The sequence below is a fragment of the Ranitomeya variabilis genome, chromosome 7, assembly GCF_051348905.1.
Source record: "Ranitomeya variabilis isolate aRanVar5 chromosome 7, aRanVar5.hap1, whole genome shotgun sequence".
NCBI lineage: Eukaryota > Metazoa > Chordata > Amphibia > Anura > Dendrobatidae > Ranitomeya > Ranitomeya variabilis.
Window position 1 is genome coordinate 107935308 of NC_135238.1, and position 26421 is coordinate 107961728.

General features: G+C 43.1%; 1 protein-coding gene across 3 annotated transcripts in view; it reads left to right on the top strand.

The window, feature by feature from the left end:
- The window catches only part of STAT1 (signal transducer and activator of transcription 1), a 2295457-nt gene that overhangs the window by 1335832 nt on the left and 933204 nt on the right, over positions 1 to 26421 (top strand). The gene's annotated exons all lie outside the window — the stretch shown is intronic.

The window sequence follows — 26421 nt, forward strand, 5'->3', positions numbered from 1 at the left end:
GGGTCGAGTCACAAACAGTCAGGACAAGGAGTATCAAAGGTCACAGCAATACACGTGGTCAAATACAAGCCAGAAGTCAGCACCAGATGGGAGCAGAGATAACAGATACGAGAGACAGTAAACAGGTCAAAAGACAAGCCGGGTCACATACCAAGAGGTCCAAAAACAGGGAGCGAATACTAAGACAAGCAGGGAGGCCGGGAAGGGGAGTCACGGGAACAGAGTAAACGAGCAGAGGACAAAAACATGGTAATAAGGGGTCAGCTGCTCTAGCCTGGGAGCATGAACTGTCACTGACCATACCTTATCCCCACCTGGAAAGCCGCCCCACCGAACGTCGTTTATCCGCAAAACATTTGTTCTTGGCCTAAGCCTCCCCAATGTTTCTCTGAACCTCCCTCCAGAAATACCTCAACCGCTGAAAGGCCAAATCCACCCCTGGACACCCCGAATCCAGCCAGGAAATCTCACAAAAGTGAGCGTATAACCCATAGTTGCAAAAGAACGGGGAAGTTCCAGTGGATTGATTGACACGATTATTGAAAGCGAATTCTGCCATTGGTACCGAAGAGCACCAATCATCCTGTCTAGACGTGGCAAGACACCGCAATATCTGCTCCAAAGACTGAGTTGTCCTTTCAGTCTGACCGTTGGTCTCTGGATAATAGGCTGACGAAAAGGTCAGACTGATACCTGGACTTTTACAAGAAGCCCTCCATAATCTCAATACAAATTGCACCCGTCTATCAGACACCACACTCACAGGCACACCATGCAATCGGACCACATTCTCAATGAATAGTTTTGATAGAGTCTCAGCATTAGGAAGACCTGCCAATGGTACAAAATGCGCCTGTTTACTGAACCTATCCACAACTACCCAGATCACGGTTTTGCCATTAGAGAAGGGGAGATCAGTGATAAAATCCATGGACAGATGAGTCCACGGTCTTCCTGGAATAGGCAGTGGCACTAATTCCCCAGCCTGCCAGTTATAGGAGGTTTTTGAGCGGGCACAAATTTTGCATGAGGACACAAACCCAGTGACATCAGAAGCCAACGAGGGTCACCAAAACAGCCTAGCGATGGCTTTACATGTGGCCCGAGATTCCAGGATGCTCACTCCGAGCCGAGTCATGGAGCTCCCAAAGCACCCTTAACCGTTACTGGACAGGCACGAAGAACTTATTATTAGGTATGCATGGAGGCACAAGACATTGAGCCTCACGAGTCTCCAGCTTCAATACTGAGGAAACCGCAGCCACCACCACTCTGCGCTGAAGAATGGAGGAAGGAGGTTCTGGAGGTGAAATTGGATCTAGGCTGCGAGATAAGGCATCAGCCTTCACATTTTTGGACCCCGGCCTGAAAGTGACTGAAAACTGAAATCGAGAAAAAAAAGTGACCACCTTGCCTGTCTCGGGGTTAAACGTTTGGCGAACTCGTTGTAAGACAGGTTCTTGTGATCCGTAATGACAGTGATACGATGGACAGCCCCCATTCTTCAAACGCCAATTTAATGGCCAATAATTTCCGGTTAACCACATCATAATTCTTCGCAGCAAAGGAACATTTTTTCGAAAAGAAGGCACAGGGTCTCAAATTAGTTAATGTGATGGGCCCCTGGGACAACACCGCTCCCACTTCTACTTCCGAGATGTCCACCTCCACAATAAACGGTTTAGACAAATTAGGTTGAATGAGAACGGTGGTGGACATGAAACAGTTTTTTAAAGAAGAAAATGCCACCAAAGCTGGAGCTGACCAGGTTTTGAGATCAGCCCCCTTATGAGTTAAATCATTGAGGAGTTTGGCCACTTGAGAAAACCCCTTGGTGAATTTTCTATAGTAATTAGCGAAACCCGGAAAACGCTGAAGACCCTTGAGATCTCTGGGTTGCACCCAATCCACAATACCCTATACAAATCACTCACTTGTCCAGCTCATGCAAATATTAAATGGAGGAGATGAAGATAGCTGCCTGAAATGTGTCAGCTTGTTTTTATGATGCACTAATAAATGACAAGATTTTATTCTATTTGCTATTATTATTTGTATTTTCACCTGGGAGTCGGCCGGCAGGAACTTGGTGTTGATCCGTGCTCTGCACATGTCTATTGAAAATTGGACTCTAATACGTCTGGTTGGGTGAGCTGATGAAATCTTAGTGTTCACAATAGCCTGTACCTTTCTAAGGTCCATATGAAACCCCTCAGCAGACAAAATGACCCCTAGAAAGGACAATTCTTGAGCAAAAAATGAACACTTCTCCAGTTTGGCAAAGAGTGAGTTCTCTCTGAGCCTCTAGAGAACCACACAGAGGTGACCCATGTGATTCTGTTTATCCAAAGAATATATGAGGATATCATCCAGATAAACTACCATGAAACGCCCAATAAAATCTGAGAAAACATGATTAATGAAATTCTGGAATACTGCTGGCGTGCTAATCAGGCCAAAGGGCATAACCAAATTTTCAAACAAACCCTCAGAGGTGAGAAATACAGTTTTCCACTCATCCCCCTCCCATATACAGATGAGATTATATGCTCCCCTGAGGTCCAACTTAGAGAACCACCTAACCCCGACAATTGATTGTGCAAATCAGGTACAAGTGGGAGGGAATAAGTGTTCCCAACAGTGGTTTTATTCAATTCTCAAAAATCGAGGCATGGGCATAAGCCACCATCCTTATTCTTAACCAAAAAGAACCCTGTCAACATGGGGGAAACAGATGGCCAGTGTGCCATTTACGAAGACTATCTGAGATATACTCCTCCATAGCAGCCCGCTCAGGGACAGATTTTACAGACGGGCCTTGGGCAATTTGGCACCAGGAACAAGATCAACAGCACAATCGAATGGTCTTTGCGGTGGTAGAACCTCAGCCTCCTTTTCGGAGAACACATCCTCAAAGTCCTTCAGGTTCTCTGGAATACCCACCAGACTGACGGATGACACAGATACAGAAAGAAGACATTTCTTAGAACAATTGGGACCCCAGTTCACAATGTTCCAAGCTTCCCAGTCAATGACCGGGTTATGTACCAGTAACCAGGGGAACCCCAACACCAATCCCACCAGCAGATTGTCCAGAGTAAAACTTGAAATACGTTCTTGATGAGAAGAAAGAGTGGTCAGACAGGCCGAGTCAGAAACAGGCAGAACAAGAAGTATCAAAGGTCACAGCAATACACATGGTCAAATACAATCCAGAAGTCAGCGCCAGATGGGAGCTGAGATAACAGAGATGAAAGACAGTAAACAGTTCAGAAGACAAGCTGGGTCACATACCAAGAGGTCCAAGAACAGGGACCGAATACTAAGACAAGGGGGAAGGCAGGGAAGGGGAGTCATGAGAGCAGAGTGAACAGGCAGAGGACAAAAACACGGTAATAAGGGGTCAGCTGCTCTAGCCTGGGAGCATGAACTATCATTGACATAGGTCTGCAGGCACAGCAGACTGAAATAACCACACCGAACCCAAAACAAGGCAGAGAAGGTCAATCCCAGCATGACCAGACCGGGGAGAGAATAACATGAAACAGACCTCGGACTGGATTATGACAAGGTGGCTCTATACAACCCAGGTCTGTGTGGAGCTAACACAGAGCCAGGGACTTCCAGGCGGCTGACGCACCCAAAAGGCACGGTGGTGCCATTGTCCACAGTAACAGGTTTTTGAGTTCTGGACTGTGTTTATGGAAACCTGGTTGCGGTCCAGATGACATCATTCTCAAGTGAGTTCTGAAAATAAAGACTCAATTTATGTTGAACTTTCTGTGGCCCCTGCCTATCTGTCACACTGCACCAACCCCGCTGCACCACAGTATATATAGCAGAGTTTGATATCTCCTATGTAATGTATGCCACAAAGTCTCAGTATATCTTACATGAAGTATATACAGCATAGTTTGTGTCTCTAATATGACGTTTACACAGCAGTCTCAGTGTACTTTATGTGATGTATATACAGCAATATCAGTTTTTTCTCTGTGATGTATACAGTAGAGTCTCAGTGTATCCTATGTAATGCATATAATCAGAGGCGTATATATAGAGAAAACAACAGGGCTCACCACCTTCGTTGAATATCAGCTGGATGCGGGATAGATTAACTAACTGCCCTGGGTGCCAAAAAATTTCGCTGGTGTGCTCAACAGTAGTAGACAAAATTTGAGAAATTCAGCACGTCCAAACAGAAATAGATAAAAGTAAAACGTCTTAATTGAAAATCCATAAAACCATGAACTAATACAGATAATACATTAAAATCTTCTGACGCATTTCTAGCAACTGCCCTTAGTCATAGAATACAGCACAGCACAATGAACATGTGAACGTTTTTATACTGTACATAAATGGACCATTTACTGCAAGTATTGGAAACAACCTAAGGCGAGCCTCCATATAAACACCTGAAAGATCTACATAGCACTGGTGAAATTCTGCATAGTGCACATTTATAGGGTCTGCAGAGCACTGGTAATGAACTGCATAGTGCACATATACATGGTCTGCAGAGCACTGGTGAGAAACTGCATAATGCACATATATAGGACATCCAGGCGGTTCATTCAAACCAAAGAGGTGATGATTTCCTTTAACAAATGTTAAGAGTGGAGTCCTAATGGATATTCACTTTGGATAGCTTGGCTCCTAAGGCCGGCGTCACACTAGCGAGTTTTACGGACGTTTGAGCGCAGAAAATACATCCGTAAAATACGCATTGCACACGGCCCAATGAATCTCTATGTCCCAGCTCCTATCAGCCGTATTTTATGGATCCGTATTATACGGTCTTCTACGGCCGTAGAAAATCGCAGCATGCTGCGTTTTTCACCGTATTGCGCAAAAAAATCGCCAATGAAAGTCTATGGGGACGAGAAAAATACGGATTCCACACGGACCAGCAGTGTGACTTGCGAGAAACACGCACCGGTGTTAGAGAAAAGCCGGTAATTCAATTGCCGGCTTTTGATATCTCCTTCCCAAACCCGACATGATATGAGACATGGTTTACATACAGTAAACCATCTCATATCCCTTTTTTTTTTTGCATATTCCACACTACTAATGTTAGTAGTGTGTACGTGCAAAATTTGGGCGCTGTAGCTTGTAAAATAAAGGGTTAAATGGCGGAAAAAATTGGCGTGGGCTCCCGCGCAATTTTCTCCGCCAGAGTGGTAAAGCCAGTGACTGAGGGCAGATATTAATAGCCTAGAGAGGGTCCATGGTTATAGGACCCCCCCTGGCTAAAAACATCTGCCCCCAGCCACCCCAGAAAAGGCAAATCTGTAAGATGCGCCTATTCTGGCACTTGGCCACTCTCTTCCCACTCCTGTGTAGTGGTGGGATATGGGGTAATGAAGGGTTAATGTCACCTTGCTATTGTAAGGTGACATTAAGCCAGATTAATAATGGAGAGGAGTCAATTATGACAGCTACCCATTATTAATCCAATAGTATGAAATGGTTAATAAAACACACACACATTATTTAAAAGTATTTTAATGAAATAAAGACACAGGGTTTTGTAATATTTTATTATACTGGTAATCCACCTGAAGACCCTCGTTCTGTAACAAAGGAAAAATAAAAACTCAACAATATCTCATACCTTCCGTTGCTCAGATCAAGTCCCACGAAGTAAATCCATCTGAAGGGGTTAAATCATTTTACAGCCAGGAGCTCAGCTAAAACAGTGCTCATGCCTGTAAAACCCCTGGGAATGAATGGATTGCAGGGGAATGACCTGTAGTTACCTTGAGTTGCGGTGATGTGCCCTCTGCTGGATGTTCTCATGAACTGGAGCCTTGGAAAAGTTCCCACGCTCGAGTTCATATGAGGACATCCAGCAGAGGGCGCCTCACCGCGACTCAAGGTAACTACAGGTCACCCCGCTTTCCATTCATTCCCTGGGGGTTTTACAGGCACGAGCACTGCTTTAGCTGAGCTCCTGGCTGTAAAATGATTTAACCCCTTCAGATGGATTTACTTCGTGGGACTTGATCTGAGCGACGGAAGGTATGAGATATTGTTGTTTTTTTATTTTTCCTTTGTTACAGAACGAGAGTCTTCAGGTGGATTACCAGTATAATAAAATATTACAACAACCTGTGTCTTTATTTCATTAAAATACTTTTAAATAATGTGTGTGTGTTTTATTAACCATTTCTTACTATTGGATTAATAATGGATAGGTGTCATAATTGACGCCTCTCCATTATTAATCTGGCTTAATGTCACCTCACAATAGCAAGGTGACATTAACCCTTCATTACCCCATATCCCACAGCTACACGGGAGTGGGAAGAGAGTGGCCAAGTGCCAGAATAGGCGCATCTTACAGATGTGTCTTTTCTGGGGTGGCTGGGGGCAGATGTTTGTAGCCAGGGGGGCCAATAACCATGGACCCTCTCTAGGCTATTAATATCTGCCCTCAGTCACTGGCTTTACCACTCTGGCGGAGAAAATTGCGCGGGAGTCCACGCCAATTTTTTCTGCCATTTAACCCTTTATTTAACAAGCTACAGCACCCAAATTTTGCACATACACACTACTAACATTAGTAGTGTGGAATATGCAAAAAAAAAGGGATATGAGATGGTTTACTGTATGTAAACCATGTCTCATATCATGTCGGGTTTGTGAAGGAGAAATGAAAAGCCGGCAATTGAATTACCGGCTTTTCACATAACTCGCGCTGAATTAAATATAAATACAGTGTGTATATATATATATATATATATATATATATATATATATATATATATATATATATATATATATATATATATATGTATATGTGTGTGTGTGTCTCAATGACATATATATATATATATATATATATATATATATATATATACACGCTGTATATATGTTTTAACGAACATTTGAGCACATAAATCCATTAGATGTCGGTCTTGCAGGTCTGCGAGAAAATATCGCAGTACGGATGCCATACGGATTACATACGGAGGATGCCATGGGCAAAATACGCTGACACACCCTGCCTACGGATGACATACGGATCACTATTTTGGGAACATTTCTGTGTATTACGGCCGTAAAAAACGGACCGTATTTACATACGCTGAGTGTGACGCCGGCCTAAAGGTCTGAACCATGAGCTTGAATTGTATGCGTTTTGACGCTTTGCATTGAAGCAACACTGTAGTGACCAGCAAATTTGTGTGTAGCCAGGGTAAAACCAAATTTATTAGTCTTAATAGGGGCCATTCTTAACTCAGATACCTCCATACAGACATGACTAATTTTTGGCGATTTTAAATGGTTGGTAATTTTTATGAGATACTAAGATTATGAGGTTATTATTTTCAATTCAAAAGATTCCTCAACAGATTCTTATCACCTCTATTTTTATTCACTTTTTGGAACTAGTTGCCAAAATTCCAGCATCAAGTTTTACTATTATTATCATCATCATCATTTTAATCCCCTTTTTACACATTTTATACAATAGTGTTTCACTAACGCAGGTGACTATTTTACTTTGGTCTGACTTGGTTTGGGATTCCATCTCTTTCCAAATCTATGGCTTCATTACTTTTTATTTTTTGTATTAATAAATATTCAATCTTTTAATATATACATTGTGAAAAAAAATAAAGGGAACACTAAAATACCACATCCCAGATATCACTGAATGAAATATTTCAGTTGCAAATCTTTATTCATTACATAGTGGAATGTGTTAAGAACAATAAAACAATAAAACATAAAAATTATCAATGTAAATCAAAATGAATATCCCATGGAGGTCTGGATTTGGAATGATACTCAAAATCAAAGTGGAAAATCAAATTACAGGCTGATCCAACTTCAGTGGAAATGCCTCAAGACAAGGAAATGATGTTCAGTTGTGTGTGTTGCCTCCATGTGCCTGTGTGACCTCCCTACAATGTCTGGGCATGCTCCTGATAAGGCGGCAGATGGTCTCTTGAGGGATCTCCTCCCAGACCTGGACTAAAGCATCTGCTAACTCTTGGACAGTCTGTGGTGCAACGTGACATTGGTGGATGGTGTGAGACATGATGTCCCAGATGTGTTCAATCAGATTCAGGTCTGGGGAACGGGCGGGCCAGTCCATAGCTTCAATGCCTTTATCTTGCAGGAACTGTTGACACACTCCAGCCAGATAAGGTCTGGCATTGTCCTGCACTAGGAGGAACCCAGGGCCAACCGCATCGGCATATGGTCTCAGAAGGGGTCTGAGGAACTCGTCTCGGTATCTAATGGCAGTCAGGCCAGCTCTGGCGAGCACATGGAGGGCTGTGCGGCCCTCCAAAGTAATGCCACCCCAAACCATTAGTGACCCACTGCCAAACCGGTCATGCTGAAGGATGTTGCAGGCAGCAGATCGCTCTCCACGGCATCTCCAGACTCAGTCACGTCTGTCACATGTGCTCAGTGTGAACCTGCTTTTAGCTGTGAAGAGCACAGGGTGCCAGTGGCAAATTTGCCAATCCTGGTGTTCTGTGGCAAATGCCAATCTTCCTGCATGATGTTGGGCTGTGAGCACAACCCCCATCTCTGGACATTGTGCACTCAGACCATCGTCATGGAGTCGGTTTCTAACCGTTTATGCAGACACATGCACATTTGTGGCCTGCTGGAGGTCATTTTGCAGGGCTCTGGCAGTGCTCCTCCTGTTCCTCCTTGCACAAAGGCTGAGGTAGCGGCCCCCTGCTGGGTTGTTGCCCTCCTACGGCCCCCTCCACATCTCCTGGTGAACTGGCCTGTCTCCTGGTAGAGCCTACATCCTCTGGACACTACGCTGACAAACACAGCAAACCTTCTTGCCACAGCTCGCACTATCGGATGAGCTGCACTACCTGAGCCACTTGTGTGGGTTGTAGAGTCCGTCTCATGCTACCAAAGTGACCAAAACATCAGCCACAAAGCATTGATTCTGAGATGTGGTCTGTGGTCCCCACTGAAGAACCACTCCTTTATTGAGTGTGTCTTGATAATTGCCAATAATTTCTATCTGTTGTCTATTCCCTTTGCTCAACAGAATGTGATATTGATTCTCAAACAGTTTTGCTTCTTAAGTGGACAGTTTGATTTCACAGAAGTTTGATTCACTTGGAGTTATATTCTGTTGTTTACGTGTTCCCTTTATCTTTTTGAGCAGTATATGTATATATATATATATATCTACTATATAATTGTCTAAGGGTCACTTCCGTCTGTCTGTCTGTCTGTGTCTGTCTGTAACAGAAATCCCAAGACGCTGATTGGTCGCGGCAAAACAGCCACGACCAAACAGCGATGGGTATAGTCCGGCGGCAAAATGGCCGCTCCTTACTCCCCGCAGTCAGTGCCCGCTCCATAATCCCCTCCAGTCAGCGCTCACACAGGGTTAATGGCAGCATTAACGGACCGCGTTATGCCGCGGTGTAACGCACTCCGTTAACGCTGCTATTAACCCTGTGTGACCAACTTTTTACTATTGATGCTGCCTATGCAGCATCAATAGTGAAAATATCTAATGTTAAAAATAATAAAAAAATAAAAAATAGTTATATACTCACCGTCCGTCGGCCCCTCGGATCCAGAACAGGCCTTTCCCGCTCCTCGCGACGATCCGGTGACCGCTCTATGCATTGCAATCTCGCGAGATGATGTCGTAGAGGTCTCGCGAGACCGCTACGTCATCATCTCGCGAGACCGCAATGCACTCTTGGGACCGGAGCGCGCGAGGAGCATCGGTAAACGCTTCGCCTGGATCCGGGGGCCAACGGAAGGGGACTATATAACTATTTTTTATTTTAATTCTTTTTATTAACAGGGATATGATGCCCACATTGCTATATACTATGTGGGGTGTGCAATGTACTACATGGGCTGTGCAATAAACAAACACAGAGAGGGAACTGGTATAAAGTGCCAGTATGCACCAAGAATTTTTTATTAAATAGTTAAATAAAATAAGCAAAAAACAACAACAGTATATGCAAGGTAACTGCTAAGAAGCAGGGACAACCACAATTAGTTATACGTACTAATAATAATCCACACTTGTGCCTGTATGCACACACCAATACACATAGATCCATCAACTACATTGTGTATGGGTAAAACACCCTGTAAGAATACATGATGGCGATGTGATGGAACAAGAATAAAATCAAAGGTAAACAGCGGCACTTACATGGAAGGATGTCTGTGATGTGTGGCGTCCCAGCCGCCCCAACGCACGTTTCGCTTCGTCAGGAGGCGTGTGTTGGGGAGGAGTGAGGCTGATTATAAAGAGTGACTGGCCAATCCGCTTAACCCCTTAATCCCATATGACGTACTATACCGTCGAGGTGGGGTGGGCCTTAATTCCCACCGACGGTATAGTACGTCATAGCGATCGGCCGCGCTCACGGGGGGAGCGCGGCCGATCGCGGCCGGGTGTCGGCTGCATATCGCAGCTGACATCCGGCACTATGTGCCAGGAGCGGTCACGGACCGCCCCCGGCACATTAACCCCCGGCACACCGCGATCAAACATGATCGCGGTGTACCGGCGGTACAGGGAAGCATCGCGCAGGGAGGGGGCTCCCTGCGGGCTTCCCTGAGACGATCGGTACAAGGTGATGTACTCACCTCGTACCGAACGTCTTCTCCCTGCAGGCCCCGGATCCAAAATGGCCGAGGGGCTGTATCCGGGTCCTGCAGGGAGCACTTCCGGGTCGGAGCAGGCTGCAGATGAAAGCTGCAGCCTGCTCCGATGAAAGTATGATCGCAGATATGATAGAGTGCTGTGCACACTATCAGATCTGCGATCTGTGATGTCCCCCCCTGGGACAAAGTAAAAAAGTAAAAAAAAAAATTTCCACATGTGTAAAAATAAATAAAAAAAATTCCTAAATAAATAATAATAAAAAAAAAAATATTATTCCCATAAATACATTTCTTTATCTAAAAAAAACAAACAAAAACAATAAAAGTACACATATTTAGTATCGCCGCGTCCGTAACGACCCAACCTATAAAACTGGCCCACTAGTTAACCCCTTCAGTAAACACCGTAAGAAAAAAAAAAAAAAAACGAGGCAAAAAACAACGCTTTATTACCATACCGCCGAACAAAAAGTGGAATAACACGCGATCAAAAAGACGGATATAAATAACCATGGTACCGCTGAAAACGTCATCTTGTCCCGCAAAAAACGAGCCGCCATACAGCATCATCAGCAAAAAAATAAAAAAGTTATAGTCCTCAGAATAAAGCGATGCCAAAATAATTATTTTTTCTATAAAATAGTTTTTATCGTATAAAAGCGTCAAAACATAAAAAAATGATATAAATGAGGTATCGCTGTAATCGTACTGACCCGACGAATAAAACTGCTTTATCAATTTTACCAAGCGCAGAACGGTATAAACGCCTCTCCCAAAAGAAATTCATGAATAGCTGGTTTTTGGTTATTCTGCCTCACAAAAATCGGAATAAAAAGTGATAAAAAATGGTCACGTGTCCGAAAATGTTACCAATAAAAACGTCAACTCGTCCCGCAAAAAACAAGACCTCACATGACTCTGTGGACCAAAATGTGGAAAAATTATAGGTCTCAAAATGTGGAGACGCAAAAACTTTTTTGCTATAAAAAGCGTCTTTTAGTCTGGTTTCACACTTGCGTTTTTATCTGCATGCGTTTTTTTAAAAAACCGCATGTGTGAAAAAATGCATGTAAACGCGGTAAAACGCATGCGTTTTTATAGAAAAACACAAGAAAACAAGAAAAAAACAAAAAACCCTAACCCTACCCCTAACCTGAAATACGTGGCACGGAAATACGTGGCACTGAAATATACGTTTATATACGTATATACGTATATAAGTGCCACGATATTTCAGTGGCCACGTATATAAGTGCCACGTATTTAAGTGCCACGTATTTAAGTGCCACGTATTTAAGTGCCACGTATTTACGTGCCACGTATTTTTCAGTGCCTAAAATACGTGGCACTGAAATACGTGGCACTGAAATATCGTGGCACTGAAATATCGTGGCACTGAAGTATTTACGTGCCACGTATTTTTCAGTGCCTGAAATACGTGGCACTGAAATACGTGGCACTGAAATACGTGGCACTGAAATATCGTGGCACTGAAATATCGTGGCACTTAAATACGTGGCACTTAAATACGTGGCACTTAAATACGTGGCACTTAAATACGTGGCACTTAAATACGTGGCACTTATATACGTGGCACTTATATACGTGGCACTTATATACGTGGCACTTATGACTGTCAGAAAATGTTCAGTAAACGGTTAGGGGTGAGGTTAGGGGTAGGGTTTCAGGTAGAATTGGGCAGTTTCCACTGTTCAGGCACATCAGGGGCTCTCCAAACGCAACATGGCGTCCAATCTCAATTCCAGCCAATTCTGCGTTGAAAAAGTAAAACAGTGCTCCTTCCCTTCCGAGCTCTCCCGTGCGTCCAAAAAGGGGTTTACCCCAACATATGGGGTATCAGCGTACTAGGGACAAATTGAACAACAACTTCTGGGGTCCAAGTTCTCTTGTTATCCTTGGGAAAATAAAAATTTTGGGGGCTAAAAATCATTTTTGTGGGAAAAAAAATATGTTTTATTTTCACGGCTCTGCGTTGTAAACTGTAGTGAAACACTTGGGGGTTCAAAGTTCTCACAACACATCTAGATAAGTTCCTTGGGAGGTCTAGTTTCCAATATGGGGTCACTTGTGGGGGGTTTGTACTATTTGGGTACATCAGGGGCTCTGCAAATGCAACGTGACGCCTGCAGACCAATCCATTTAAGTCTGCATTCCAAATGGCGCTCCTTCCCTTCCGAGCTCTGTCATGCGCCCAAACAGTGGTTCCCCCCCACATAGGGGGTATCAGCGTACTCAGGACAAATTGGACAACAACTTTTAGGGTCCAATTTATCCTGATACCCTTGTGAAAATACAAAACTGGGGGCTAAAAAATCATTTTTGTGAAAAAGAAAAATAATTTTTATTTTCACGGCTCTGCGTTATAAACTGTAGTGAAACACTTGGGGGTTCAAAGTTCTCACAACACATCTAGATAAGTTCCTTGGGGGGTCTAGTTTCCAATATGGGGTCACTTGTGGGGGGTTTGTACTGTTTGGGTACATCAGGGGCTCTGCAAATGCAACGTGACGCCTGCAGACCAATCCATTTAAGTCTGAATTCCAAATGGCGCTCCTTCCCTTCCGAGCTCTGTCATGCGCCCAAACAGTGGTTCCCCCCCACATAGGGGGTATCAGCGTACTCAGGACAAATTGGACAACAACTTTTAGGGTCCAATTTATCCTGATACCCTTGTGAAAATACAAAACTGGGGGCAAAATTTCATTTTTGTGAAAAAAAAAAAAAAAATTATTTTCACGGCTCTGCGTTATAAACTGTAGTGAAACACTTGGGGGTTCAAAGTTCTCACAACACATCTAGATAAGTTCCTTGGGGGGTCTAGTTTCCAATATGGGGTCACTTGTGGGGGGTTTGTACTGTTTGGGTACATCAGGGGCTCTGCAAATGCAACGTGACGCCTGCAGACCAATCCATTTAAGTCTGCATTCCAAATGGCGCTCCTTCCCTTCCGAGCTCTGTCATGCGCCCAAACAGTGGTTCCCCCCCACATATGGGGTATCAGCGTACTCCAGACAAATTGGACAACAACTTTTGGGGTCCAATTTATCCTGATACCCTTGTGAAAATACAAAACTGGGGGCTAAAAAATCATTTTTGTGAAAAAAAAAATAATTTTTATTTTCACGGCTCTGCGTTATAAACTGTAGTGAAACACTTGGGGGTTCAAAGCTCTCAAAACACATCTAGATAAGTTCCTTAGGGGGTCTACTTTCCAAAATGGTGTCACTTGTGGGGGGGTTTAATGTTTAGGCACATCAGGGGCTCTCCAAACGCAACATGGCATCCCATCTTAATTCCAGTCAATTTTGCATTGAAAAGTAAAATAGCGCTTCTTCCCTTCTGAGCTCTGCTATGCGCCCAAACAATGGTTTACACCCACATATGGGGTATCGTCGTACTCAGGACAAATTGCACAACAACTTTTGTGGTCTAATTTCTTCTCTTACCCTTGGGGAAATAAAAAAATGGGGGTGAAAAGATCATTTTTGTGAAAAAATATGATTTTTTATTTTTACGGCTCTGCATTATAAACTTCTGTGAAGCACTTGTTGGGTCAAAGTGCTCAACACACATCTAGATAAGTTCCTTAAGGGGTCTACTTTCCAAACTGGTGTCACTCGTGGGGGGTTTCAATGTTTAGGCACATTAGGGGCTCTCCAAACGCAACATGGCGTCCCATCTCAATTCCAGTCAATTTTGCATTGAAAAGTCAAATGGCGCTCCTTCCCTTCTGAGCTCTGCCCTGCGCCCAAACAATGGTTTACACCCACATATGGGGTATCAGTGTACTCAGGACAAATTGCACAACAATTTTTGGGGTCCAATTTCTTCTCTTACCCTTGGGAAAATAAAAAATTGGGGGTGAAAAGATCATTTTTGTGAAAAAATATGATTTTTTATTTTTACGGCTCTGCATTATAAACTTCTGTAAAGCACTTGTTGGGTCAAAGTGCTCACCACACATCTAGATAAGTTCCTTAGGGGGTCTACTTTCCAAAATGGTGTCACTTGTTAGGGGTTTCAATGTTTAGGCACATCAAGGGCTCTCTAAATGCAACATGGCGTCCCATCTCAATTCCAGTCAATTTTGCATTGAAAAGTCAAATGGCGCTCCTTCCCTTCCGAGCTCTGCCATGCGCCCAAACTGTGGTTTACCCCCACATATGGGGTATCAGCGTACTCAGGACAAATTGTACAACAACTTTTGGGGTCTATTTTCTCCTGTTACCCTTGGTAAAATAAAACAAATTGGAGCTGAAATAAATTTTGTGTGAAAAAAAGTTAAATGTTCATTTTTATTTAAACATTCCAAAAATTCCTGTGAAACACCTGAAGGGTTAATAAACTTCTTGAAAGTGGTTTTGAGTACCTTGAGGGGTGCAGTTTTTAGAATGGTGTCACACTTGGGTATTTTCTATCATATAGACCCGTCAAAATGACTTCAAATGAGATGTGGTCCCTAAAAAAAAATGGTGTTGTAAAAATGAGAAATTGCTGGTCAACTTTTAACCCTTATAACTCCGTCACAAAAAAAAATTTTGGTTCCAAAATTGTGCTGATGTAAAGTAGACATGTGGGAAATGTTATTTATTAAGTATTTTGTGTGACATATGTCTGTGATTTAAGGGCATAAAAATTCAAAGTTGGAAAATTGCGAAATTTTCAAAATTTTCGCCAAATATTCGTTTTTTTCACAAATAAACGCAAGTTATATCGAAGAAATTTTACCACTAACATGAAGTACAATATGTCACGAGAAAACAATGTCAGAATCGCCAAGATCCGTTGAAGCGTTCCAGAGTTATAACCTCATAAAGGGACAGTGGTCAGAATTGTAAAAATTGGCCCGGTCATTAACGTGCAAACCACCCTCGGGGCTTAAGGGGTTAAAGTATCTCAAAAGTGTCCGCAAATATAACAGCTGATATGAGGCAAATGATAAGTGACTTCCGGGACTCCATTGCGCATGCGCAGCCGACGGCTCTCGTCATTGAGACGCATAGACTCGCGGCCGTGGAACGCAAGCTAACATGGGCCGTCAATAAGACGGCGCATGCGCAAGTTTCCCAATGGCCACTCATATAGGCGTCAGAGAGCGAGGCAGCCACGCACGCGCCGAATCCAGGAGCACATATGAAAAGAAGAGTGAGCGTGTTGTGCAAAAGTAACAGATAATATTGTAAGTGCCCAGTATAAAATCAAATTGCCTAAAAATAAGTGATGTGTATAAGTATAAATACCCAGCATATTACATGCAAAATATAATACATTATCATATATAAATATATATTAAAAGCATAACATGCCAACTAAAATACATTCAAGCCATAAGGCATGATACCCCAAAATAGACATTTTGACTTTATTTATACCCAAAAAAAATTTACCGTATAATAAAGTGCACTTGTGCTAAAAAGTGACAAGAGGAATGTAAATCTATATAAATATCAAGTATATAGACACATATACAATATCACATAAAAATGTAGCACAGTATGTGTGTCGAAGTGTCACAAATAAATAGATTGTGACAGTGTACAAAATAAATAACTACGAAAAAATACAAAGTAAATATTAATACCCATATTGTGAATAATCAATATTGCTTAAAGCACACCAATATATGCAAATCACTCTTTCTTTCTGAGAATAGAATCCAGTATCCAAGTAGCCTCAGAATTTTAAGTCCATGTTCTCCACTTTTGCCAAATGGTAATATTGGTAGCCATACGAGAGGAACAAACTGGCGATGATGGCGTTCCCAGACCTCAAGATTAACATTCAAGCCAAGCCAATCTTTATCATCAGGTAACAGTAGGAAAAGTGATATGAATAAACTAAAAAAGATAATAACCATTAATATCAGAGCTATTAATAAATTAAAAACAATATTATGAACCCTACATAAATAATTACCCACCCTCCCCTAACCCAATAATATAGATACCTAATTCAGAGAAAATAACTAAACCCAAAGTTCTCATTAAGGCCCAGGGGGCACTTTATACCAGTTCCCTCTCTGTGTTTGTTTATAGTATAATTGGTTTTTGTGCCTTGGAGATTGGATATGGGTTCAGTGGTGTAGTTATGACTATTGTCCTGTTTCTTAACAGATTTAACCCCTTTAGAATTGTTATGGACTTAAAGGCTAGAGAACTTGCTTGGCAAAATAAAGCCTGTGATATATTTAAACAAGGTGCTGCTTCGAATTTTAATGATACTAATTCAGATTTCAAGGACATTACAAAAAATACAAAAATCTTATCCACAAAAAAACTAGATTATGGTGGACAAAAACATCTATCGATAATTATCTTAACCAGAGGATTATACCCAGAGGCCTGCGGAATCTTCCCCTGGAAGATGAGCAGCTGGTACAGAAATGGGAAGAGGCGGCGACAGCGTGCTCCCTATCATTTATGCAGGTCATTAATGAAAAGAACAGTAAAATGTTGGAGGAAATTGATGTACAGATTAATCAATCCCAGACACATATGAATCAAAATTTTAAAACTGAAGTGTTGGAAACTTTCTTTAAAGAGCTTGATGGTGATCTGGGCAAATGGGAACGTGATATAAGTGCGACCAAATTAAAGAAATATCAAAGGGATGTCAATGACTATGAAACCAAAAAAAATTTTCGATGGCAAAGAAGGATAGTGCAACATGACAAACCTTTACCAAGGAACCCTTCAAGTTCATCATTATCATCAGTGGCTAGTAACCTGTCATCTAATTCTGGAATGGAAGTTTCCAACTACAGGACGATGAAAACAAGATCTGGTGGAAATGGGAATAATAAAAAAAAATTTCACCCATTGCTACGGCTGCGACCACAAACGTGGCCGAGCCGACACCTCCGCGTCGCCAGACCATGACGATGTGGGCGAGCGTCCCAAAAAGGAACGCAATGTGGACCCACTGGACCACATAAAATAACCTGGACCTATCCAAACTAGGAAAGGGCAGCGAGCAGGGGCTGTGGCAGCTGAGCATGTGAACAAGATGTCGATATGCAGAACTAGACTACACCGCACAACTTCAGGTATGAAGAAACAAAGTTTACTTAAATGACAGCACAGTACATAACAAAACATAATGATGTCAGGATCCCGATTCCACATGTCAAGGAAGGGTACACGACACAGACATCAGACGATGGCAGGAGTCATCACGGGTTGATGCAGTCCAGGTTCATCTGGCACGGGCATACTAGGATGGCCTCTCTCTCAGGCCTCAGGCGTAGCACAGGCTCAGCAGGAGAACATCAGACACCGATCCCAGAAGGACGTCATCACTGGGTGAACTTCAGGACATCAGGATCACAGGCAGGACATCAGGATCACAGGCGGGACATCAGGATCACAGGCGGGACATCAGGATCACAGGCGGGACATCAGGACCACAGGCTTAGATGGACGTCTGACGATGGCAGGAGTCATCACGGGTTGATGCAGTCCAGGGTCATCTGGCACAGGCATACAAGGCCGGCCTAACTCTCAGGCTTCGGGCGTAGCACAGGCTCAGCAGGAGAACATCAGACACCGATCCCAGAAGGACGTCATCTCAGGAAGCAGGAGTCATCACGGGTTGATGCAGTCCAGGGTCATCTGGCACGGGAATACAAGGCCGGCCTAACTCTCAGGCTTCGGGCGTAGCACAGGCTCAGCAGGAGAACATCAGACACCGATCCCAGAAGGACGTCATCTCAGGGTGGACCTCAGGACACAGGCAGGACATCTGGACACAGGCAGGACATCTGGACACAGGCAGGACATCTGGAACACAGGCAGGACATCTGGGACACAGGCAGGACATCTGGGACACTGGCGTGGCAGCCCAGGTTATCGGCTGGGACACTGGCGTGGCAGCCCAGGGAATCAGGACATCGGACAAGGAAAGGACATCGGGAATACCGGAAAGACATCTGGGACACTGGCGTGGCAGCCCAGGTCATCGGCTGGGACACTGGCGTGGCAGCCCAGGAATCAGGACATCGGACACCGGAAGGACATCAGACACAGGCTGGACATCAGGAATACCGGAAAGACATCTGGGACACTGGCATGGCAGCCCAGGTCATCGGCTGGGACACAGATGGCACAGGACCAGGTAGCGGAGGTCATCAGGTTCGTAACTATGGCCGTCAGGCTCCGGGTATCAGACCTAGGAAGGAACTCAAGCGTGATGGTGCTAGCTCCGCTGGACTGGAACTGGGCCAGACGGGGTTAGCACCGCATGGAAGGCTGAGCACAGAATAGTAAGAGCTCAGCAAAAACACCGAACTCCATCTTTAAATGATGAGCCCGGAAAGTTCAGTCACTGGGTGCGGGGTGTCAGACACAATAGGACTTCAGAAACATAACACAGACAGGTTCAGACAGGATCAGGTACTGGATATGCAGCCTCCAGGATAGGCAGATCTGGGTACTCTGCCCCCAGAACAGGCGGGTAAACAAGACACAAACGGATCTGGATATACAGCCTCCAGGATAGGTGGATCTGGGTACTCTGCCCCCAGAACAGGTGAGAGACAGGTATCAGATCTCCCAGAACATACTGCAGACAGAAAGGGAGCTGGATACCTCACAAGGCAAGACACAGAAACACAATGCAATGCTCTGGCCCCGCCCAGCAGCAAAGAGGAAGTTTATATAGGAGCTGCTTCTCAGCAATAGGCTGAGGAAGCAACACAGGTGCACACTCAAACCCTGATAAAAGCAGGGTAGGTGTGGCCGCGCGCACCCTAAGCACAAACAGAAACCATTATAGTACTGACAGCACAGGAACTGTGGCTTAGGGCACCTGGCAGCGGCTGCTAGCCTGGACACGCGCGGAAAGCCATGCACCAGCTGCAGAGGACCTCGCAAGCCGTGGCTAGCTTCCAAGCAGCAGCCAGGGACCGCACATGCGAGTGGCCATGCAGCAGAGCAAAGTCATCACAGCACATGTACAGCTACGCAGCGGTGGCAGGGAACTGAGCAGCATCCATACAGGTAACAGACAACAGTATCTCTGCACATTAGGGGGAGAGGAGCAAGGGTTAAAGCAGAGACATGCAAAAGTAACGCCGAAGAAACAAGGTATAAACCCAGCGGCGTTACACCCATATCGAAAGAAAAACGATCAATCGAAGGTACTTAATTTGTCTACTCATATACTCACGGAGTTACAAGTAAGTATTCTGGAAAAAGGGATAACCTTCTCTCCCGGCACTCCCCTAGATGTTTTCACAGCAATAAAAGATGTACATCTTTTTGCGAGGAAGTTGATATTGAAACGGTTCTAAGAAAAGTCTGACACACAAACTCCCCTTGCTCAAATTGATGATCAAGAAGTCCTGGCTATACTGGAATCTCTTGCTGAGGGTGACCAGTCAACTATGGTGAGTAATTTCCCCACACATTTATATGCTAAATTTAAGAATTTCCCTAGTCTAAATTCATGTCCGGCAGTGGAAATTTTCGTTAAACTTGTTACAACCGAGATTGAGAGTTTGGGCAGAATGAATAGGGATTACTCTAACAAACAAACTATGGCGGCAATTAAGGATATGCAAACATGGACAGATGTGTCCTTCAAACCTGAGGATAAGGGTGGCAACCTTGTAATCTGGCCTAACACACTTTATGAAAAGCAGGCACATAAGCTATTATCCGATAAAAATTGCTATAAAAAATTATCCTATAATCCGGTTGAAAGATTTCATGAGGATTTATCGGCTATTGCAGTTATGGCCTTTGAGGACAATGTTATTCCTAAAAAAATGATGGAAGCAATTATAACAGTTAAACCTCGAATGCCCACATTCTATCTAATACCGAAGATTCATAAGAACTGCACGGACCCCCCCGGGAGACCCATAGTGTCGGGGATTGGGGGCCCCTGTGAAGTAGCGTGCAAAGTCATTGACTTTTACTTAAAACCACTTGTCTCGTCTCTGCCATCATACATCAGAGACACTACATCGGCTTTAGGTCACTTTGATGGATTAGTGTTGCAGGAGAATACGATCATGGTGACCGCCGACGTAGAGAGTTTGTATACATCAATTAGACACGTTGACGGATTAAGGGCAACATCTTGGTTCCTCAAATCAAGCAATCTTGACAAATCCTTGATTGATTTCATCATCAGCTTACTGGAATTTATATGAAAACACAACTGTTTTATATTTAACAATCAGGTGTACCTCCAGCTCCAAGGAACAGCTATGGGGGCCACTTGTGCCCCCTCATATGCCAACTTGTTCCTTGGAGCTTGGGAACGTGATATTTTCCAGTGTAACCCTCCCAGATATATCGATAAAATACACCATTGGATTCGTTATATTGACGATATATGGTTTATCTGGGAGGGGTCTGTAGAAGAGTTGAGATGTCTGATGGATGATCTCAACAATAACGATTTGAATATTAGATTGACTTATACGCATGGTCGTCATTTGAATTTTTTGGATGTTGACATTCAGGTCACTGCAGATGGCATTCTGAACACAGATTTGTATCGTAAACCAACCGCCACAAATTCCTTGCTGCATGCTCAATCATCGCATCTCCAGTCAACAATTCGGGGAATCCCCATTGGTCAACACCTCAGAATTAAACGAATATGTTCGACAGAAGAAAACTTCCAAAAACAGGCAAGAGAACTTTATTCTAGGTTCCGTGAAAGAGGGTATAGCCACAGAACAATCCGTCATGGTTATCATAGGGCAAGGGATGCTTCCAGGAATGCACTTTTGTATAAGCCATCAATACAACAGAGTGGGGCATCCCAGCAAGTTAGGCTAATTACAACATGCAATAGCCAATGGAATCAACTCACCGATATTTTCAACAAACATTGGAAGGTTCTAGAAACTGACCCTATTCTGCGTAAATTCATTCCCGAAAAACCATTGGTCACAGCTAAAAGCAGTAAGAATTTACGGGATTTTTTGGTTGAAAGTCACTACGCCCCTAATCCTAGGCAAGCTAACCCCACAGTTCCTGTTTTTGCTCAGGGCTTTTTTCCTTGCGGACTATGCAAGGCGTGTAGGAATCTAATAAAATGTAAGGATTTTACCAGCTCAGATGGGACACGTACTTTCAAAATTCTGCATAAACTTACTTGCTCATCCTCGGGGGTGGTCTATTTTGCTCAATGCCCATGCGCAAAAATTTATATTGGCATGACCACTAGGGAGTTCAAGGTAAGGGTGAGGGAGCACATACGAGACATTGACAAATCCAAAAATATGTGCCGTGATGAACCTCTTAAAACCCTGCCCAAACATTTTAAGGATTTCCATAACTCAGACTCCAGTAAGCTCATCCTGAGGGCTATTGATCAGGTCTCGATGGGCCAGAGGGGTGGGAATCTATTCAAAAGACTCGCGCAGGTAGAGAGTCAGTGGATATACCTACTCCAAACAGTTGCCCCCCTGGGCCTTAATGAGAACTTTGGGTTTAGTTCATTTCTCTGAATTAGGTATCTATATTATTGGGTAAGGGGAGGGTGGGTAATTATTTATGTAGGGTTCATAATATTGTTTTTAATTTATTAATAGTTCTGATATTAATGGTTATCTTTTTTAGTTTATTCATATCACATTTCCTACTGTTACCTGATGATAAAGATTGGCTTGGCTTGAATGTTGATCTTGAGGTCTGGGAACACCATCATCGCCAGTTTGTTCCTCTCGTATGGCTACCAATATTACCATTTGGCAAAAGTGGAGAACATGGACTTAAAATTCTGAGGCTACTTGGATACTGGATTCTATTCTCAGAAAGAAAGAGTGATTTGCATATATTGGTGTGCTTTAAGCAATATTGATTATTCACAATATGGGTAGTAATATTTACTTTGTTATTTATTTTGTACACTGTCACAATCTATTTATTTGTGACACTTCGACACACATACTGTGCTACATTTTTATGTGATATTGTATATGTGTCTATATACTTGATATTTATATAGATTTACATTCCTCTTGTCACTTTTTAGCACAAGTGCCCTTTATTATACGGTAAATTTTTTTTGGGTATAAATAAAGTCAAAATGTCTCTTTTTGGGTATCATGCCTTATGGCTTGAATGTATTTTAGTTGGCATGTTATGCTTTTAATATATATTTATATATGATAATGTATTATATTTTGCATGTAATATGCTGGGTATTTATACTTATACACATCACTTATTTTTAGGCAATTTAATTTTATACTGGGCACTTACAATATTATCTGTTACTTTTGGACAACACGCTCACTCTTCTTTTCATATGTGCTCCTGGATTCGGCGCGTGCGTGGCTGCCTCGCTCTCTGACGCCTATATGAGTGGCCATTGGGAAACTTGCACATGCGCCATCTTATTGACGGCCCATGTTAGCTTGCGTTCCACGGCCGCGAGTCTATGTGTCTCAATGACGAGCGCCGTCGGCCGCGCACGCGCAATGGAGTCCCGGAAGTCACTTATCATTTGCCTCATATCAGCTGTTATATTTGCGGACACTTTTGAGATACTTTAAGCGGATTGGCCAGTCACTCTTTATAATCAGCCTCACCCCTCCCCAACACACGCCTCCTGACGAAGAAGCGAAACGTGCGTTGGGGCGGCGGGGACGCCACACATCACAGACATCCTCCCATGTAAGTGCCGCTGTTTACCTTTAATTTTATTCTTGTTCCATCACATCGCCATCATGTATTCTTACAGGGTGTTTTACCCATACACAATGTAGTTGATGGATCTATGTGTATTGGTGTGTGCATACAGGCACAAGTGTGGATTATTATTAGTACGTATAACTAATTGTGGTTGTCCCTGCTTCTTAGCAGTTACCTTGCATATACTGTTGTTGTTTTTGCTTATTTTATTTTACTATTTAATAAAAAATTCTTGGTGCATACTGGCACTTTATACCAGTTCCCTCTCTGTGTTTGTTTATAGTATAATTGTTTTTTGTGCCTTGGAGATTGGATATGGGTTCAGTGGTGTAGTTATGGGCTGTGCAATGTACTACGTGGGCTGTGCAATGTACTACGTGGGCAGTGCAATGTGCTACGTGGGCTGTGCAATATACTACGTGGGCTGTGCAATGTACTATGTGGGCTGTGCAATGTACTACGTTGGCTGTGCAATGTGCTACGTGGGCTGTGCAATGTACTACATGGGCTGTGCAATGTACTACGTGGGCTGTGCAATATACTACATGGGCTGTGCAATGTACTACGTGGGCTGTGCAATGTACTATGTGAGCTGTGCTATATACTATGTGGGCTGTGTTATACACCACGTTGTCTGTTATATACTACGTGGCCTGTGTTATACACTACGTGGGCTGTGTTATACACTACATGGGCTGTGTTATACACTACATGGGCTGTGTTATATACTGCGTGCATGGGCTGTTATATACTACGTGAGCTGTGTTATATGCTACGTGGGCTGTTGTAAACTACGTGGCTGTGTTATATGCTATGTGGGCTGTTATACACTCCGTGGGCTGTGCTATATACTACGTGGCTGTGCTATATACTCCGTGGGCTGTGCTAATATAACTAATGTAAAAAAAAGTCTTCTTCTTTGTCTGGTAGTTAATACCTCTTCTATTGGCTCTTCGACAGGTAGGATGCACTGTGGCCTCCTTCTATTTATTTTTTATTTATTAAATTATCTAGCATTTTTCTATTCAATCAACATTATTTAATTAATGTAGCTTATAATTAGATATTATTCTTTAATAAAATATTCACTACTTGTCACCCCCAGAGGGCATTCACACTTATGGGCAGGTTATACATTGACAATTATTTGCTATTTATTGTTATTTGACCAGTTAACACCACTACAGGAAATGTGGGACTCACATGCAGGTGGATTTGGCACACTAAGGCCGGCGTTCCACTCAGCGTAGGGAAATACGGTCCGTATTTTACGGCCGTAATACGCAGAAAAAATCCAGAAATCGTTATCCGTATGTAATCCATTGGCAAGGTGTGGTCGCGTATTTTGCGCATGTAATGTTGCGTATGTAATCCGTATGACATCCGTAATGCGTTTTTTCCACGCAACCTGACAAAATGGACATTTAACGGTTTTGGAGGCTGAAATTAATTTAAATCAGCATCAGCAACCCTATTTAAGGCCTCTACAACAGGTGGCACCCTCCCATATGGCCATTTTGTGGTTGTTCATCTGTTGGTGTGTTGTGGTAACGTTTGCAACATGTCTGACCTACTGCACTTCACCCCAACTCTGCGGGTTTTGTTTAACTGGGTCTTGTCGCGTCAGCTTGGCTAGCCATACCCTGTGATTGTAGATCTGCGAAGGAGGAGAAGAAGAATGTGGGTGCATCCTCTTTTGACCCAATGCCTCACTAAAGGCCATTTTCAGAGGCTCTATACAGCTCTGCATGCACATCCTAATAAGTTTTACCTATACTGTCGAATGACAATACCAACATTTGATATCTTGTTGGAGACAGTACGTCCAGGACTCACGTATCAGGACACCAGGATGCGAAAAAGGATATCCGCATAGGAGCGTCTTCTCCTTACCTTACGGTATGTATTCAACATCCTCACATACTGTATGTTGATGATGGTTTTTTTTTCTGGGTTGTTTGCTATCAGCTATTTTAAAATATATGTGTTACTTAGGAGAAAACCACAAGAAAAATATATATTTTTAATGTTCTACTTATGTACACTAGGTAAATATCGATTAATTTCATTGTTATTCCTGTCTTTTTTAGTAAACAACATACTTGCTTTTTATCATGTTTTCTCTAAACTATTGTTACCTAACTAATATGTTTTTTTGTGTCCTTTCAGCTTCCTGTCAACTGGCTTGTCTTATGCGGGACTACACCTAGAGTTTCTCATTGGTCGCCCCATGATTTCTGGCATTGTGCGCTCAACATGTATTGAAATATGGGAGAAACTACATGAACTTGTCATGCCTGATCCAAAAATGGCTGATTGGCTAAAAATAGCCCGTGGGCTCAATGACACTTGTGACTTCCCACACTGCATTGGAGCCTTGGATGGGAAACATATCAGGGTGCGTAAGCCGCCGAACTCTGGCTCCCAATTCTACAATTATAAGCAGTTTTTCTCTGTAGTTCTGTTAGCTGTAGTTGACAGTAACTACAGGTTTATAATTGTAGACATTGGGGCCTATGGGCGAACAGGAGACTCAAGGGTCTTTAATTCGTCCATTATGGGTTGGCAGCTACGTGAAAACCAGTTAGACCTCCCACCACCACAACAACTCCTAGGCTCCAATGCTGAAGCAGTCCCATATGTTATTGTGGGAGATGAGGCCTTCCAATTGACAAGGAATGTCATGAGGCCTTATCCCAGGTGCAACCTGGATCACCGGCGGCGTGTTTTTAATTTGAGGCTTTCCAGAGCACATAGACTTGTGGAGTGTGCTTTTGGGATTCTGTGTGCCAAATGGCGTCTCCTCCAGTCTGCCATTCAGCTGAGTGAGGCTACTATTAATGAAGTTATTAAAGCGTGTGTTGTTTTGCACCATTTTACTAGACTTCATGATTGCCCGTCATTTGTTCTTGGTGAAGAAATGTTGCCCAATGTGAGTAGCCCTACACCACATGGCCCTCCTCCGCGCCGTCCCCTTTCTGGAATCAAAGTAAGAGATATTTTCACAAATTATTTTGTTTCTCCTCAGGGTGCTATTCCCTGTCAAGATTATGCTGTTTCTCAGTTGTGATTTCCTTATTTTCAAAATATATTATCACCATAAAAT